Below are 19,651 nucleotides of genomic sequence, written 5' to 3'. Positions count from 1 at the left end.
CAATGTAGACATCTGGCTGGATGGTATCAAGTCGTGACAAATTCGCTGAAGAAATAAAAATATGGTAAAAGGAAAATGTAAAGTCTTATGGAAGGAACAAATCTGGCAAATAAAATAAAAGTAAAGTGACTTATGATGCTAAAATGCTCAATAAATGTTAGCTGAATAAATAACTTAAAAATTGAATGACACAAGAGAAAAAGGGAATTAAGGAATGCATGATTTAGAGGAGAAAAAGATAAACAGGACACAAATCATCCTCAAAACACCCACCCATGAATCTCACAGAGCAAACAGATGAAACGGCCCCTCAGATTTTCCCGCCCATTCCCCAAAGTTGCCTTTTCATGATTTTTCCCCTTGAAGTCTATCCATGTTTTAACAGGGGAACAAATTTTGTTGAGAGCAAACTGGGTAGTGTTCCTTAGACTCTATTCCAAAAGATGGCCCTGCCCTCCTCCCGCCATGGACACCATTCACAGAGCTCTCTCTGGAGTCCCCACCAAACATATATACGAGGTTGGCGCAGAATGCAGGGTGAGGCGTGGAGGTGTCACAGGACACTTGAACCAATTTTGTATAAGGCCCTAAAGTGAAGTTTCAAATGCAAATCTGAATGAAAAATAATCAGCATTTTCTTTCTTTATCCCAAGGAGTCAGATAAGGTAAACTATCGTATCACAATGAAAAATAAATAAATAAACCCGTGCTCTCCAAACGACAATTTCAATTGTTGGAATTAATTTCGCAGTTGAACAACATCTGCAAGTGGGATTATTCTGTTGCTGCTTCTGTTCAGCTCAAAAGATTTCCTGGCAGATGGTGACATAGCAAGTAAATAAGGCCTATGTACTTCAGAGGCTGGGGAGTGCCTGGGCTTACGAAAAAAACTATCATCAATAAATAGATTTTAAGTTGTCCCTATGCTTACCACGCTCTGAGATCTCTAGAAGAAAAAAAAATCTCATTTATGCTGCAGAAAATAAAGGTTCCTGCCCCTCTCTCGCTCCTGCATGATACTAACAAAAGACTTCTGGTGTATTCTTGGCAGAAAATGCTGACCACAAGATACCTCCTTTGTAGACACTAAACATAGTAGTTTTTAAATGGCTATTTGGTTCAAGGTTTGTAGATGAGTAAAAAGATTTAGTCTGTTTTCCATTTCCTAACTACAAGACAGAATCAGCTGAATTTAAAACAAACATTTGTGAAACCAATTAGGTTTATTCAAGAAAAAGAAAGCAAAAATAATCAAGTGTATTAGCATTAAGCTTGTCAAATGCAATAAAATACTGTATGTGGAAAAATTCCTGGATTGATGAAAATCTTTTATGTTTTTAAAGTCATAATCATGCTGACAACTGTTTATAAAAGAACATAATCTTATGGTAAATCAAGATGATATTGCTTTAAGTAAAATAATGATAGAATTACTTTGCCGTAGGATCTGGGTGTGATAAACATCAGTGTCTGGAACCCCTGTCATTCTGCTCACAAATGCAGTTTTTACCACGCATTGCAAATAAACTAAAGTTTGATTTATAACCCTAACATACATAGTAGAATAAGTTTCCATTTTAAATTTATTATTTTTTAAATGTTAGGATTGCTTGTGTACTACAAAAGCTATTTGATGTTATTTAAGCTGGCAAACTGGAATAAATCAGAGTCCGTCTATAACACAGAGATTTTGATGCCCTTTTGTCCTAAATTTATAACTAGCAAATACAGCAAATTTTATTTATTTCCAGAGCAATTAACCAAAACACTTATTTTTTTAAATACAAAAGACAGGAAAAAAAAAAAGAGTGCTTTGCTGCCGTCTCTTTCTGACTTGCTCTAAAATCACAGAACTTAAATATATTTGAAAAAACAGGTGAGGGGAGTAATCATCATATTAAAGTGATTTGTTTAATACATGATTAATATCCTGTTAGATCTGAACTAAATTTCCTAAGATTTGAACTCGTTTATGATTTTGATGTTGTAGATCTCTCGGAGGTTACCAAAAAAACTACCATTGCTTAAATTTTCAAATAAAAAATTGTTCTTAGGAAACTGTGTTTTAAATTTGTTTACTTCTATAAAAATTTTTAAAGGAGAGATGTAAAAAATAAAATTATGGTAAAATACATCATTTGGATTACAGAAAATAAACACAAAAGCACGTATGTGTATGTCTGTGTATGCGTGTAAGGGGGAAGATAGTAGAAATTAGGTTAACTTCATATAAGATAAAGGAAATCTAATGCTTGTGTTATTATATGATAAAAATAGGTTAGATGGATGGTGCTGAAGAGATTTTTTTTTTAGTGATATACAATATGCTCTGCTAAATCTTACTTTAAAATAGAAACTACAATTTGCAAGGGAATCATGCCTCATGAAAACAAATCTCTTAAAGCAATCAATTTGAAGGATTTTTCCCCACTACAAATACAAGTGTGAGATTCTCTTCTCATGAAGTTTCTGCATACCCAATAAGACTTTTGATTATTTTTCTTCTCTTTGTAGCTGTATTTAATTTTTGTTTAAAATGCTATTGAGGCATATTCAAAATGTATTCTATTGAAATGATATTTATTTTCTTTTTGGTCTAGGCATTGTATAATACAGCCATAGTAAGTATAGTACTATACTTAGTATATGCAAATACAGTCATTTGGAAAACAAAAGTTGTCTAGTCAAAAATAGTATAATCAGAGCATGTACATTTGTCTTCTAATACAGAGACTGACACCAAAAATATAGATTGAATGTTAAGTTAACCATATCACTTCTCAAGAGAAACTTCAGGCTATTTATAAGTAAATGTTATCCATGTTGAATTTTTGCAATTATTTTTCTTAATTGTTCCAGATAGACACTTGAGTAACACAAAAAACATACTTGACTTTTTGCACCAAATAATATACTCCGAGTAGCACACCCTTTGCCAAGAATGTTTCTTTTTCTTTCAGTGTCTCTAGCACCAAATGATGCATTACAAGAATCTTGTAATTAAGAAGTTATAAGGGAACACGGTGTCCATCACTATAATTACAGCTCCTATTTATACATGATGTTTCAGTCATATTCTCTTAATTGCTCAGAATAAAAAGTAGACATTTGAAATCAAGATAGGCTACACCTTTTGTTCTTTTTAGAAATCAACTATGTCTTAGAGGGAAGGAATTCTTCTAAAGAGTTTCTATTTGGGATCAAATAAAAAGGCAAACATTACTGGGAAAATTGCCATTTGTCAACTGTTCCGTGTCATATCGTGTAGTGATACAATTCTCTAAACAACAAATGTCGGAATGCTGATACGCTACTGTACACACTAAAACAAGTACAGAATTGAGCATAGATAATCTAAAAATACTGGCAGCAGTGCATTTGTAGATGAATGGCATTTGTGATGACTAAGACCTTCCTACTAAGGCTCTAGCGTACCCTTATTTATTTTCTATAGGGCATCTTTGGTGGGAGAGCAACAGAGAACATATGAGAGTCAAGTCACTTTTAAAGTTAACAATCAGAGAAGATTTTGAATCTTTGCTTAATTAAAAATGGAACAGTACAAGAGGATGACTCACTCCTATCATAAGAGGCTGAAAATGAAAAATTATGTAATATCTTAAAAGTATAGGACGGTGTAAGTAAGACTGATTCAAACATTGCTTCACACAAAAACCTTCAAATAGATCCCAAAGCTCACCTCTTTAATACGCTGATATCACAGCATTGTGCTTTCTTAAATGCAAAACAAACAAGCCAACATAACAAAAAGGCAGGTAAAGAGAAGGGCGCCTATTGCCTCAAACAGTTCCTTATGATGAGAAAACAACTGCTTCCTTTCAAACTGACTGAAAAGTTAAAGGATATATTTCTCAAATATTCAAATCTTACCTTTAGAGAAACATGAACGTGAATGGTGTCTTCGTCCAATTGTGATTCAACATTCCCTAAGCGTTAAGGTACTAATTTATGCAACAAAGTAGAGGCTCTAACATGTGTTACATTTTATTCAGAATTATAGATGACAATTCCTTTTACTAGGTAGCTTGGAGTGACTAGTTCTTGTCATAATGTTGTCATAGTGATAGTGACATCAATGTACTTCATGGTAATCAGTGCAGCGATTTATCTGAGAAAAATATCAGTGCTGATTCCTGATGCATTTTACATTTTAATTCATGCTGACAATTATGCTACTTAATATATTCCAGGTAAATGGGCTGTACTCAGGTAAAGCAGGCCCAAACTGTAGACTAATTTGATGGATATAGGTATTTATGAAAAGTAGATAAAAACACAAGCATCTGAATGGATGATGCGGATATTGGTGAACAAGCCAAGAGATCATGATTAACCGGTTGCTAAGGAAGATCCTGCTCTCAAGCGCCTTTGCCAAATACAAAGCTTCTCAAGTCATGAGCTCAGTTTAATTATTTCGTTAAATCCTTTTTTAATTTTTTTGGACTCCAAGAGCGATATGGTGGTGACAGTCCTGAATTCTGGATTCCATCCCTCACCATCTTGGCAAAACACTTTCAGTCCTCACCTTTCATGCCAAAGGGCTGTTACTGAAACTTCAGATGCTGTGCTTTACAGTAGTTCAACTACCTCTTACTCTGATGCTTTGCAGATTGACATCACAATAAGCAATGAGAAGAACATTGACAGAACCTCTCAGAGATGCATTTTTAGGTCGCCAGCACATTAACAATGAAAAACTATATAAACAGAAAAGGGTCATAGTTTTTCGTGTACTTAAAATATCTTCTTTTTATAAACTATTTTAAGAATGAACTATGATACAATAATTACACTTTTCACATAAGATTATAGGGTTTATTTTTAAAATAATAATTCATAATGAACTGATGAATTCATCAATGTTGAATGATGTTGGGATCTCTTGCTAAGTGGAGGAAAATTACTCCCTTTTCTAATTGAGGCAACATATCTCTGTAACTGGTTGTGCAGTCTCATTTTGAAACCTTAATGTCCTTCATGAATGTGTGAATACGGCCGTTCATCAATCCTTTATCTAAAAGTAATTAAGTCTAATTCAAATAAAGAGATATCAGAGGCTCTCGGGCAAAGTAGACCCTACCATACCTAAATGACAGAATCATAAAAGTTTATTTTTGTTCTTTTTTTTCTACTTTACATTTTCTGATATGTATAAAATCTATCAATTTGTGGAAGATAAACTATGAAAACCACAACAGGATTACTTTCAGTCAGTTATTTGCCTCATCAATCATTCTCATTGTTTAGACTCTAAAAAGTAACACTGCTTCTGTGTCAGCCTTGTAATTTCACTTCAAAAACAATGACTTAGATACAGTCAAACATCATCATCTCTCTGCACTGAAAGGACCATCTTTTAGTTGATTAAAAATGATTAGTTTACTCAGGGTTCTAGTTATAAAGATAGGTTTAATAGAGCTGATTTTGATTCAGTATTATCAATCAAGGGTTCTATTTCCATTTAGTCAATCACAAGTCATAGATTTGATATTTGCTGTTTTGAGCATTTACTTTATGCCGCACCATCTTAGACTGGTTTAGTGTGGAGAGACTGGAGGCCAAAAGGAATATTGAATCTATGCTGTCGGTAACATGTTCACATGCTGTATTTACACCTAGAGAAACATATAAATGAATATATTCATACTGTTGAGAAATCATCATAGACCAGAGCTTCTGAAATGCAGGCTATTCTGGCCCCCCCAGGAGACACCTGCTGATATCTGGAGACACTTTTGTTTGTCACAACTGATCTGAGGGGTGCTACTGGCATGCAGTAGGTAGAGGACAGGGCTAAACAATCTGAAATGCATAGAACACACCCTCACAACAAAGACTAACATGGTCTCCCATGCCTCAAATATCAGTAGTGCCAAGGTTTAGAAACACTCATTCACACACACACACACATGCACACACACGCACACACGCAGGGCATGTAAAGCTGCAATGAGCTGACAGTCATGACCACATTCTGTTGCTCTGAAGAGCAGATCAAATAATTTGCATCTTAGCAGATGTAATTTATCAAGGCTTATTCTTAAGCCAGGTGTGTGGTGAGCCATCCCAATTTTCAGACACATGCTCAGCCTAGCTCAAAACCAGTACCAGTGCTAGACAGTGTTTCTTCAATGTGGTAAAGTTCTGGTGTACAGCACGGTGTCCCAGTCTCTGAGATGAATATATCCTGCCACAAAGCACATATATTTGAGAAAGTAACCATACTTTCACCCAGCAAGACTTGCTAGAAAGTACACTCCTAAAGGATGCGTGATATAGCCTGCTTACATCGTGCACGTGCTCTGTTTGGAGGGCTAACCATATTGTCAGGAGCGTATTTTCAGACCCATCCAGGAAGTCTTCTTGAGGTTGCAGAAGAACATATGCTTGCTTTTTTTGTGTTTTGCATTACTAAACACGGGTTCAGAAAAACATTTACCACCCAAAAGAGTAGAGATCAAATCCAAGATAACACAGTATCTCAGGAAGAAAAAAAGACAAAAAAGGAAAAGAAAAAGAAAAAAAGGAAAAAGAAAGACTAATTTAAAAGGATTAGAGATATCAAGCTTGCACAAAATCTTTTATATCATAATTGGTATATCTGTCTTCATGGTTTAAAAATGTTTTTTCCCCCAACTACATGTTCCCATCACTTTTTCTCCCAGATTGACCTATCTTATTCTTCAGATAACAAACATTCACCTAAAATATCTGATATATTCCATAAAACTATTCTGACAAATAATTCAGAAAGTAGTTAAGGGAATTAATAGGCACCTGTATTGTATAAGAGAGCTGTCCAGTAGGATCTTCTGGGATGGAGGAAATGCTCTCCTGCAGTGACCGATACAACTGCAACAAGCAGAAGACCTGGAAATGTGGTTAGTGTAGCTCAGAAAACAAATTTTCAATTTTAATTAATTTTAAAGTTATTTTTAATTAATTAAAAACCTTTGAATGTTTTAATTTTATCTAACTTTGACATTAGCTGCTGTATTGAAGAGTGCAATGACAGAATACCAATGACTAAGAGAAATCGAGATTAGAGGAAACTTAAAACTGATTCGAACAGAAGGACAGAAGAAATACTGAGACAAAAAAGGAGAAAGATTATGATGAATTAATGCCTATAAAAGTTTAATCTTCTTTTGACATTTAGGTTCTTCTGACATTTTGCTTACAAGGCTTTATTGAATGCAGAAATGTATTACCTAATTTTTTGGTAACTCAATGTGACTTTTTTTTTTTTTTTTTTTTTTTTTGCTTTGGGACAATTCTAAGAATTTAGAAACTTCACATTTGGGTGGAACATTCCTGTAACTGCTGTATAGTAAAAGAAAATAAACCACATGTATTATGAGATTTAAAGTTTTTTTGATAGAGGAACAAAACACACTGACACTCAGACAGATGAAAAGGAGAACTCTTGGTTACACAGAGCTCCAGGGGAGAGATGCTGCCAGGCAGAGACACACAAGGATTTCTCTCCCCACCACCCTGCTGGGTGACAGCAAGCTATAACCGTAGTGGGGAAGGGGCCACAGCTATTTGGTTTACAGGGCTCCCTGTGGATTGGCTAATTTAAATGATTTTTCAGGCGCAGGGCACACGGGCTGTCCTTAGTCGTCTGGTTCCTGGCCCTGAAGCAGCTAGGATGGATGTACAGTGGTCCTAAATATGGAAGCCCAGTGAGGGAAGTGGTTGGGGTGTGGGCCTAGCTGCTCAGGAAGGGGAACTGACCAGCTTTTAGTGAGCTCCTCAAAACTGGATCAAAACAGCTCAGACACAAAACTGTATTACATTTGATGTCGTTGTCCTGACATCAGTTTTGAGCTCAATTATTTGAAGAGTTCCAGTAGCCAAAATAGTAGAGGAGACTTTTAGAGAGTAGGGTACAAGCTCCCCTAATTTATCTAGGAAAACATTTTATTGTGAGAGTCAAAAGGAGGGAAACGAGTAGAAGTTTAAGTAGGTTACTAACCTGTAACCATGTTTCCTGTTAATACGGCAAAAACAGATCTGAAATGTGGAGGTCTCTAACAACATCACGGCGGAGTCATAAGGTGTGTTAAAGAATGCATCATATATATATATATATATATATATTGATATATTTGATAATAATATCTTGGTGTATTCCTTGAGTTACGGTGGCAGGTACAGAGTTTTGTTGTTGGAGAATATGAACTGACAGCTTAGTAAGGTATACGTAAAGGTTAGCGACATTTGTTTACAACCAAGGGGAAAGGGTGATTGCAGCGGTCAGAGACACAGGGTGGGAGGTGGTGGTGGCAAGCTGGAGGGGGAGGGGAAGTTGGAGAAGGCTCTGGGTGTTGAGGGGAGGTTCAGCTGAAGGGTGGACCAATATGAGGCAGTTCTCCACTGGGAGAAGAGATAATTTCCATTACTTTTTAGAATGGCACAGATAGCAGTGACCTTTATAAGACTTCCCGTTAGGTATGCAAGTATAGACAAAAAGCAAGAGCATACCACAAGCTAAGTAAACAGCAAGTTCAGGAAACATATTGCAGTCCCTAACAGCAAAAGAAAAAAGCCTCAAACGTTTCATGCCCAGCTGTCCAGCATCTCAGGAGAGGCAACCAGTGGGTGCTGCCAGTGTGGTGGGGGAAGGGGCTTACGGCCTGCCCTGTAGACAACTGGCTTCTACCCCAAGCCTTCCCAGTCCACCACTAAAGGGCTAGGGTTTGCACCTGAGAACAATAGCGGCCTCTCCTTGGGACAATGCAGGGACACCCACTGTCATAAATATCAGTCCCTTCACATGTTCTGTTGGGGCCCTTACGGGGGCCCAAGCACACGGCTCACAGGCCTTGCATTACTGAAGTAACTGGATAACCGGTAGGTGTTCTGAAGGGGGTTGCTGGGATAAAATACTGGTTCCCTTACACCAGAGGCCCCTTCTGGATTACATACTGGGCAGCTAGTCTCCAAGGGCACACCCTGTGACATTCCTGAGAGCCGAGGGAAAGGAAAGCTCCCTGGGGACAGCACGTCATGCAGCAGCAGCAAAGACAGGTGGCTGCTAACCCTGCCTGAGCAACGCCAACATGAGACGGGGGGCCATTTCTCTACCACGGGGTGGCCCAGCCAGTATGTGCCTGCGCAGGGGTCCCCTGACACACGGAGGCCAACCAGAGCTCTGCCCCAAATCGTAATAAAGAAACACACTGTCAGGAAGAGACGGTACCCCTGGAATAAGCCTCTGCCGAACACAGCTGGTGACTGAAAGCACAGCCACTGCACCATCAGGCCTGGAAAGCACAGCTCAAGCGGCCTCAGGCAACGAGACTTACGCCCAAGCTCAAATTCCATCCCGAACAGCTCCCTCTGCGGTCTGCAGTCAATTAGTGAGCCAAGAGCCGTCTCCCAAGAAGTTATCCAAGAGTCAGTGGGGCTGGCCCCAGTGCCAGTTGTTTTATAAGACTTTAAGAATCCTTTTGATGGTGGGATGCAAAGCGATGACTCATGCAGATGAGAGGCTGAGTGTCCCGTTACCTACTGCCACCGAGGAGAGTCAGCCGCTGGGCAGGGCCACCCCGGGAGCTGCACCCAGGAAGGGGGAGACAGCAAAGCAGAGCTGTGGGGGCAGCTATGTAGGGGAGCTTTGGCAGCCAGGGTGGGGCGAATTAGGCTTTGCAGGCTCCCTGAGTGAGGACTGGCTGATCTGAATCATTAGCATAAGGGTTACCCCTGGTCATCTGGTACTTGCGGTGATCAGGGTGGTGCTTCGTGGACCAGAGTGTGAGAGCCCGGAAAGGGAAGGTAACTTTTCAGAGCGACGGGGTGGGCCCTGGCGAAGCACATACTATGTTCAAGAACCTACCGCAACCAGGTTACAAGGGTATAAGCTGGGCATTGGGTAAACATCCAGGTCCCTTCTCAATTTATAGGCATCTAGAGACGTCATTTAAAAAATATATTTAATGATTGAGAATGGCCTATTTTTTTCATTTCTTGGCATATAAACTACATGTTTAAATTAGGCACTCAATTTTCTTAATTACTTTTTTTATAAACATGAAATATTGGTTCATTTGATGAGATTCTCTTCAGAATTTTCTAAAATTCCAATAAAATGCGAGGAAATGATGTCAACTCTTAAAAACCTCCCACATGAGTATTCATTTTGAAGCCTTGAGAGACTTACTGAATTTCACAAAGTGCTATATTTATAATAAACCTGCTAACTAGGGAATTCCTACCACAGATTAATTAAGCAGGGTTAGGCAAAAAATAAAATATCATAGTTTTCCTATCCTTGGTCAGTTTTTTAATGTTTAAAAAAAATTAACAGAGACATTCCAATAAATGTAATTTTTAGAGTTTACAGCATCCAAATTACTATAGCACACCAATATAACATTAACAAGCTATTACAATGATTTTATGTAGATTTGTACAGTGACTTCAAGTAGGTCTATAAGACTGCTCAACAATCCATCTGTGTTATTCTAGAAACTTCCTCTCTCAGTTTTCCCAATGATTACTTCAACTTTTTTTCCCCTCTTTCTCTATATGACTCTTTCTTTCCTTTTCCATTAGAGGCACTTTTCCTTTTTCCTATCTAAGGTAACACTTCCCATCTGTGTGTTTGGACCCCCTTATACTTTCTCAGGAATATTACACAACTTCCCCTCCCTGGATATTCAATCTTACCTTCTCAGCTAGGTCTTCTCCATCAGATCATTCCTAGGCCTCTAAACCGTATCATCCTTCCTTAGAGCCCTAGCTCTCTGCTACTCCATTTATTTGTTTTGCTGTCTTCATTTTCTCATCTCCTGTGCATTTGCCAACAAACGTCATGCCCACACAGCTTATGTACCATTATTTTATGGAATAAATCCTGCATAAGGTCATCAGTGGCCTCCATTTTGCCAAATCCACGGGACACTTTTAGAGCTCATTTCACTGATTTCTCGGCAGCACCGAGCAGTGCTGGTAAACTTTACTCTTTCTTGATCACCCTCTCACTGTAGCTCCCATAGTACGATACTCTCGTCCAGTGCCAGGATTAAAAGCACCTGAGCTAAAGCAGCAGCAGTAGGAAGGTAAGAAGGAAGAGCTAAAACTCACCCCCAACCCCCAGTAAGCCTGAACATCCAAAGATAACTGTGTGATTGTCGCAGAGACTACCAGCTGTCCACAGAAATCCTGTCTCCCTTCTTTCGTGGTAACGAGGCATAATATACTTAGTTTTATCACATTTCTGAGCCTCTGTTGTAGGTGGCCGTGAACTACGTGCTGAAATTCCCTCGAAAGGTAGGTGAGAAGCCCGACAACAGTCCTATGAGTCTTCGCACATATCCTGCTCTGTGCTCTTGCCTCTTTCCTGTGGGCGTGTTGAGGATGGCAGAGATGCAGTCAGGTTGGGTCTTTGAATGACTAAGTGAAGCAGAGACATCTCCCTTTCATCACCACACACAAGCATCTCCCTGGGTTGGAAAACTGCCCCATAGATCTCAAACTTGAACGTGCATCAGAAACACTTGGCAAGTCTGTTTACCACAGGTTGCTGGCCCTCAAAACCCGAGCTTCTGATTCCATATCTGGAGTGGGGCTCAGGAATCTTCTTTCCTAACAGCTCTCATACTTTGGGAAGTGCTGCCCTAGACGATTACATAGAAAGAACCAAACGTCTTTTTTACCTTTTTCTTGTTTTTCAGCCATTACATTCTGAGTCTATTGTTAAAGAACTTCAGGCTCCCCCATCTAATTCAGAAATGATTACGAGAACTTGATCAAAGTTATCTTATTTTCATTCTGGTATGAGTACCTAATTTGACATAAAATACAACACAGCCTTGTAAGCACATAGAGTGACTGAAAAATAGGTCAAACTCTAAGTTCTCTGGTCTGTCATCTTCCTACAGACTGTCCTATTTCTCCTAAAACTGATGCCCAGCTTCTAGGCCACAGTATCACCCAAAGATGATCAAATGTGTGAATAATTAAGGAATTAAGGGTTACAGAAAAAGAAATAGGGAGACAAAAGATGGAGTGGAAAAGGCACTTTACAAAGCAACAGAATTCTGGATGCTGAAAATAAGAAATAGAAAAATAAAATTCATTCCAAAATTTATTTTGTATTTTTTTTGGGGGGGGTGTGGTCTGGGGAAGAATGTATATGCAATTTGGAGCCAGGATAAAAATGACCAATGTTATTCAGAGAGAATGGGTGCACCAGATAGGAGTCAGCAGAAATGGTCACTGATTCAAAATCTGTAACTGATGAGATCAGAGACCTTGGACTACTGAGTTCAACTGGAAGGGAAGTGATCTAGCTAATCTCTAAGATCCCAGCCAGACTTGACAACCTGACTCTTGCTGAACTGTTTATTTTGTAACAGGGAAAAGAACAGACCTTTATGATCCTGTAATGACACGTATATAGTAGGCTCAAAACATTTTTGATGGACCTCTATGTTTCAATGGCATTTAACTAGAACAGAGAAAGATTTCCATCCTTAAACATATAACATATTTTACTTTAAATGCCTTGGGTTTTTTTTGGTTTTTTTTTTTTGGAGGGGCAATACAACTTAAGGCAGGAAATGGAAAGTTGAGACAAGCTGATTCTTAGCAATTCCCAAGTAGTAAGGGACCAAGAAGAGAGCTTTCGTTTTTTAAAGATACTTTCTTATAACAGCTTTACTAATATTTAGTGTTTCAATTTGTCTCTGATTTGGGAGATGCTTTTATTTAATTATCTTCTAAATATCCTTAGGCCACTTAATGACTGAACATAAGGTTTTCGTTTCCCATTATTATTCTTCATCTATTTCACAGAACCAAGACTGAATCATTTAAAATGACAGCCTCTTTATTGGTTGATATTCAGAACACCTTAAATTTCTTGAGAAACGATTTAAACAAAGTAATGTTCTCCAGCTTCATTCCGTCTCCCCTTAGATTACAGAATCTTAAATCCTAAAGAAACACAAATCTTCTCTTTGTGTTATCAAAGATACTCTAAGTTTGCTCCTGGAAGTAGGTCTTACTACTTCTTATCATCTAATGTCTCTCTCCCACTTGACCGTTGCATGAAAAAAATGGAAAAATTTCCAAGAACAAAGTGTGGCAAGTTAGGAAAACCAGAAATTAAAGGAATAAATTGAAAAAGAAACACACACCAAGGAAGTCTAAAGTTAATCTGATTTTGTGAGGCAGGAGGAAGAAAACTGACAGACGACCACTGAAATCAGTGCACTGTACAAGGTATTATAAAAACACATTCAAAGTAACATGGGAAATCTGGTCTCAAGCCCTGGCTGTTCCATTGCACATCCCACGAGGTTAACTGGTTTAATAAGCGAACTAAAATTGATGGAAATGTGTTCTGGAAGTCTCTTTATTTTTAACCAACTATTCCTCTTATCATTCCGTTTTGATCAACCTTCCCTACGCCCTGATGGCACATTATGCAAATCCTGTAACTTCCAAGTCACTGCTACTTCCTTTTCAATCATTATGACTCACCCTCAGTCAACTTTATTCAAAAGTTCAATCTAGTCTAAATCAGAGCTCCAATCTCTGATTCCATTCAAAGTTTCTCTCTTCTCCACAGCTCAAGACTGGCCCATGGCTCAGTCTTTCTGTGACAAAGAATATTTTTACTTATCTTTCACTTTAGCCTCATCATCCTCCTCCTTTCCCTGCTTCCTCTAGGACTGAGGTGAGAAAGGGGGAACCGGAGGAAGACGTAGGAAAGTCTTTCCTTCCTCATACTGTTGTCGCCTGGCCTTTGTTGTCTTTCATGGTGGCATTCCTATGTGCTGGCTCTCTTAAGAGCGTGTGTGTGGATTTTTTCAGGGGACTAGGGGAGATCTCCATAATGCACAGGATTGCAATGTGGGGGCTAGACTCTGGGGACCCTCTCCTTGGCAGTTTCCCTCTGACAGAGCACATTCAAGAAGACTCAAGCTGGGCTACTCTGTTCTGCATCTGTTGGCCTATGAATCCCTGTCATTTTCAATGAGGGGAGTACAAGCCACTTCACCCCGTCAGAGCTCTCTGCAGTGGTGGACTCTTTCAGCCATATACCCACCCAGAGAAGACAGCAGGCAATAAACAGGCCTAAGTCATCATGTACATGAATGCTTCCACCCTGGAGGGATTCAACCAAGCAATATCTTGTGTTCTACTCCAAAGGAAGCCGCAAGATGGGACCATGAGGTTCTGTGGGTCCTAAGCCTTCAGCCATGGCCTGAGATGCACTCTACCTTTCTTAAAGGCACTGCCTGTCTCTGTATGCTTTTCTGAGATCACCTTGCCTTGGGAGGGAAAGAGCCTGAGCTCACAGCTCAACAACCCAGATGCAGTACCTCTGTCTGCAAACTCCTCTAGACCTCATTTAGGCCGACTGGGCTGGCTGAGCGTGAGGGTGAAAAGAGCTGTGTTGAGTGGACGGGAAGAAACATGTAAGAAACACGTGGTGCCGCTCCTTCTGTTTTATCAAAGCAACAAGAAAGGCTCAGAGGAGAGGCAAGTCCATTCAAGACAAGGGATTTGATTTGAGGACGACACACCAAATAGAAGCCACGTGGACCACGGTCAACTGCCTCACTTACCTCCAGAAAAGAGGACTGGGTGCTGTGCATCCGCTTGACGGCCTCCCCTCAATAATTATCAGCACATAATTTTCAGCTAGTTCACCCCACTAATACTGATACTCAATCATTCCAACCTGAAAGCACGAGGCTTTGGAATAATCTCAGATCCCAGTAAGCATTATTACTGCTGCACCATCATGTGTGGAATTACCTGGCTGGAAGCGCTAGGCTCGTTTTGCAGAGAAGGAAGCAGAGCACTTCGGGATTGAAGAGCGCTGCTGGGTGTCTAATTAATAAAGGGCCCCCACCCTCTGGAGCAGGCGGTCTCTGACACGAAGAACCGGACTGGATGCCGAGCTCGTGAAAACCTATCACGAAGAAATATTTCCCCATCAAAAACCTCAGCAGAACAAAAACTTGCCCTACAATCTTTAAGTCCTTATAAGAATTACTTATAACTGTGTGACAGTCTAAAATATGAGAGCAATTTCCGCCCATAGTTACAAGCTTTGGGGTGTTGTCTCAGTGTGTAGGACACAACTTTCTGTCATCTAGATGTGATGATACTCACCAAGTTACCTAAACCTAACCTGAGTTCCCCAGCCGGGCTGCTGTATGAATTTTCTATAAGTGCTTTAACAAACTTGATGGCTTAAAACAAAGCAAATTGTTCCTCTTACAGTTTTAGAGGCCAGAAGACTCACATTGGTTTCACTGGGCTAAAGTGAAGCTTATCCCTTCTAAAGGCCCCAGGGCATTATCCATTTCTTTGCCTTTTCTAGCTGCTAGAGGCTACCTGCATTCGCTGGCTTATACTGGCTTCCTCACATCCCCTCAGCCTCGTTTCCAAAGTAACACGTGCTTCCTCTCTGATCTCCTTCCTTCTTCTTTTAAGACCCCTGTGATCACAGTGGCCCACCTGGATGACCCAACACAGTCTCTTCATCTCAAGATCCTTAGTTAACTCACATCTATAGAGTCTCTTTGTTATCAGGTATCATTTATAAGTTCTGGGGATTAGCATGTGGATATTTTAGAGGCCAGCATTCAGCCTACGACAGCTGCTTCAAGGATTAAATCAGGTAAGATACAAAGACCCTACCACGATGTCTGGCACACGGTAACACTCAGCACATGTTCATTTTCTTCCTTCTATTAGGTTGTATGATTTTGGTTAAGACACTTGATCACTAAAGAGCCCTTGTAGCCTCATCTGTAAAACTAGGTATGTTTTTAACAGTCCCTCTAGAAACATAATGGTGAGCAGGACTGACTTAATGTCCGCCATCCTTCAGTTTTTATGTTAATATTCTATTCAAGGGAGCAGACAATAAAATCTTATATATCAATATTATGATACATATGACATATATTGACATATATGGTTATACATTCATGGTATTAATTAGTGCCATACAAGAATTTAGTCAGGGAAGAAGAGAGAGAATGATGGGGGAGGGCGGGAGCATGCCTTGTCCACTCTCTCCATTTATTTAGCACCTGCCAAATGTCGCCTCCATAGAAAGGACTGGATTGACCACATGAGCTCAAAGAGTATTCCTGCACCCTCTGCCCATCATCCTCTCTCTTTTCCCCTGAACCAAACTTCATGGCACTAATTATGGCCTCAAATTATATACACCTGTTTTATTGACTCTCTCGTCTGCTCCCTCTAGTACAAATGTAAGTTTCAGAACAATGGGGGTTAATTTAGTCTTGTTCATTATTACACTCCTAGAAGAGTCTGACAAGGGTAGCAGCTCAATTAATGTTTACTGAGTGAGTTAAGGGGCTGTATAAATCTCTTTAAATACTAATACTACAGTTCTATTTAATTCTCTTAAGAAACAGTGGCAGACATGCAATTGTTTCATATCTAACTGGTAGGATAAACAAGTAACATGTTAAGTACATACATCATCTGTCCAAAGATCGTAGTAAAAATGGTAAACTGTGTGACTATTTATCAGAAACTTATATTTTTTCCTTTACAACATTTATGCCAGAGGATAAATGAACTGAAAGAGATTCCAGCCCAAAAAAAAAAAAGTGAGATCTGTATACCTCATTTATTTTAAAGACCACACGTATATAACTTACCGATACTTGAAAAAAGTTGTTGACAATGTTTCTCTCATAATCTTTTTCTGAAAATTGAGCAACAATAGAATGTATGCAGGAGAGAGGTTATTTTACCATAAATGAGGTAGGAAGCACACAGCTTTACAAACGTGGACGTAGACCTCTTAGAATTATGAAAGTAGGGAAGTATTTCAATTCTAGTTAGACTGAATATCATAATCTATGGCATTTTTACATTCAATTAATATAGATAATAAAACACAGATTTCTTAAATGAAAGCAATGACAACCTTTAACTAAAACAAAAGTCCTTTAGTTGTGATTCACTTCCAACTACACAACTTATACAATTAACAATTTAACCTGGTGACATGTTGACAAACCAGCAACTCTTTCCCATTTTTAAGATGTCTGTCATTTAAACTGGGGCTCTTGCTAATGAATTGTTGATTTAAAATAAAAGCACAAGGTAATTACCTGTTATTTCTATTAGTCACCACATATACATATGTGTATGCATATTTGGAAATATCTTTAAGTAAAAAATATTCAAAAGAAAAAGAAGTTGATTGTTAAAAAAATCTCATTCAAGAATCCAATTTCTTTTCCCAGTTGAGACTGGTAAAGATTATCTAAATAAATTAAAAATCTGATCTCCAAAAATTACAAGCAAAGTTGACATACTGTTTAAATACATACTGCTGTCTCAGATATTTCAACTATTTCTAACTGTGCTATAGGTCAGTTTGGTTATTTCGAGAGTTGGTAAATATGAGCAGTCTAAATTGTTTGCAAGCTACATTTTTTCCATGATAAGGTCCAATAATATATTTTCAGCAAAAAAACATTAGAGGCTTCAGGATGGGTGACCCTCCGTGAGTAGGGCCTTTCAAGCATCCCTAGGTCCCGGGGTTGACGTGTTCCGGGTGCGAGCAGATTCTGCTCGAGCCGGGAAAGGTCCTGCCAGGGTGGAGGCTGCGGTGAGCGGAGGCCTCACCTAATGTCTCATTCTCCTACGGCACATTAAATACGACCGCAAGTGGCACTCTTCCAGTGAGACGGGGGTCTTGTGGCCCTTCCCCTTCACGTAGGCTGGCTGATGACAACTGAGACTAACAAGAGTTTGGCACAGTGAAACTGGTCTCTAAGAGCCCTGGACATCCACATAAGGAGTCCAAGCACCTTGCCAGAGGAAGCATGTGGTTAGGCCCTAACACTACATGCCAGAAGAAAGGAAGAGAAGCCCAGCTGAACACAGGCCTCCAGCAATCCCCACCCACCATAAGGCATGGCAGTGCAGCCATCACAGACCCACGGGTTCGGCTCTGCCACCAGCTGCACGCCACCCAGGGAATCCTACCCATTTCCATGCACAGTAGGACTGCCCAGGTGGGCTCTGCCTGAATTTCTGACCCCCTATCAGGAGATTCATTAATGTAGTTGTTATTTTAACCCACTAACTTGTAGAGGAGTTTATTAGACAGCATTAGGTAACCACATCTCCTAAATAAGTCAACCTGACTTTAGTGTCATCACCTTAACATGTCTGAAAACAGCCCTTGTCAAGCCATGTCACCAGATTTTAATTCCGAACTGGATACACTGTCTTTAGATGATCCGTGCCATCCTTCTGCAGTGGCCACAATGGTGAATTGTGGAGAGGAATGTCTCACGCTTGCACAGTCAATCAAAACTCTGCAATGTTATAACGAGCATGCAAAATCCCTCATGCTCTGCTTTACAAGGTCTAGGAGAAACCGAGAAGGGCAGATGTGTCAGCCTGTACTTACTTCAAAATCAGTGGCTCTAAAGCAGATCAATTTGATTTTCCTCTTTAGAAAAGAGCTAACGCTGACTTCAGTCAGTTAGGTTCAAGACTTTAGAACCATTTTCAACTACTGTGTTAGCTGAAGTAAAATTAATATCAGAGCTCTGTAACACCTACCATTTAAAAAATCTATTGCAGTGTCTTTGTCTCAGCCCCATTTACTGGTCTCAGGTCTTCATTATCTTTTTCGTAGCTTTTCAGATTCATTCCACTAGTATTTTCATGATACCATTTTCTACCTGCAAACCTTTCAATAATTCCTAACTATATATGAGATTAAAAATCAACTTTTCATCCTTGTTTTCACATCCTTCTATGGTTCTATAGCATTTTTCTGCTGTCTACTCCCGAATTCCCTTTTTTTCCTCTTAATGCTGGTCAGTACATCTAACTGTGGTAAATGATATCCAGCACTGAAGAAGGAAATTTTACATTCTCATCTGGCTAACGAGAAGGCTAAGGTGAGGCTCATATCAACAGACATTATACATTATTTTAAATGAAGTTTTAAATATTAAAGAAAACATGGTAATCCATACATATTCTAGACTTTGTGCCCAGGTTGAAGGCGGCACGATAGAGCTGAATGGATAAAACGGGCTCCTGTCCGTTGGCAGTTTTCAGATCGTGGCAAAGGGGATGAAGTCAATTCACAAACAGCTTGATGGGTCCTCTAGAGGGTATTAACTCACCTATTACAGTAACAGACTTGTGGACCAAGGAAAAGTACAGGGAACACTTCCCCATGGTTAAAGTATCTCTATTCTAAGAGCCCATAACCAATCAGTAAATATCTCCTGCTTCCTCCACCCGCTAATCCTAACTGACACTGTTTTGTAAGTCATCTTCAAACCACTCAGACCAAGCCCCCAAACCCTGTAAAAGCTGGTCATTGCTTCTGCAGACTGATAAACTCCCAAGGCTCGCCTGTGGAGTGTTCTCCCTTACTGTATCAAGCTAAATAAACTTGGCCCTGTATTACTACCAGTATGTTCCCACAGCCTTGACCAATGGGCTTCAAAACTGCCACTAACTAAACATGAAATCTTGGCCAGGAACTTAATAGTCATGAAGCTCATTGCTCCTTCCTTGTATAATACTCATGCTATTTATCTTGTCATAATTGATGAGTTTTAGGGACAATACAGGA

Source organism: Vicugna pacos, chromosome 7 (genome assembly GCF_048564905.1).
Source record: "Vicugna pacos chromosome 7, VicPac4, whole genome shotgun sequence".
Taxonomy (NCBI): Eukaryota; Metazoa; Chordata; class Mammalia; order Artiodactyla; family Camelidae; genus Vicugna; species Vicugna pacos.
This window is presented reverse-complemented; position numbering follows the sequence as displayed.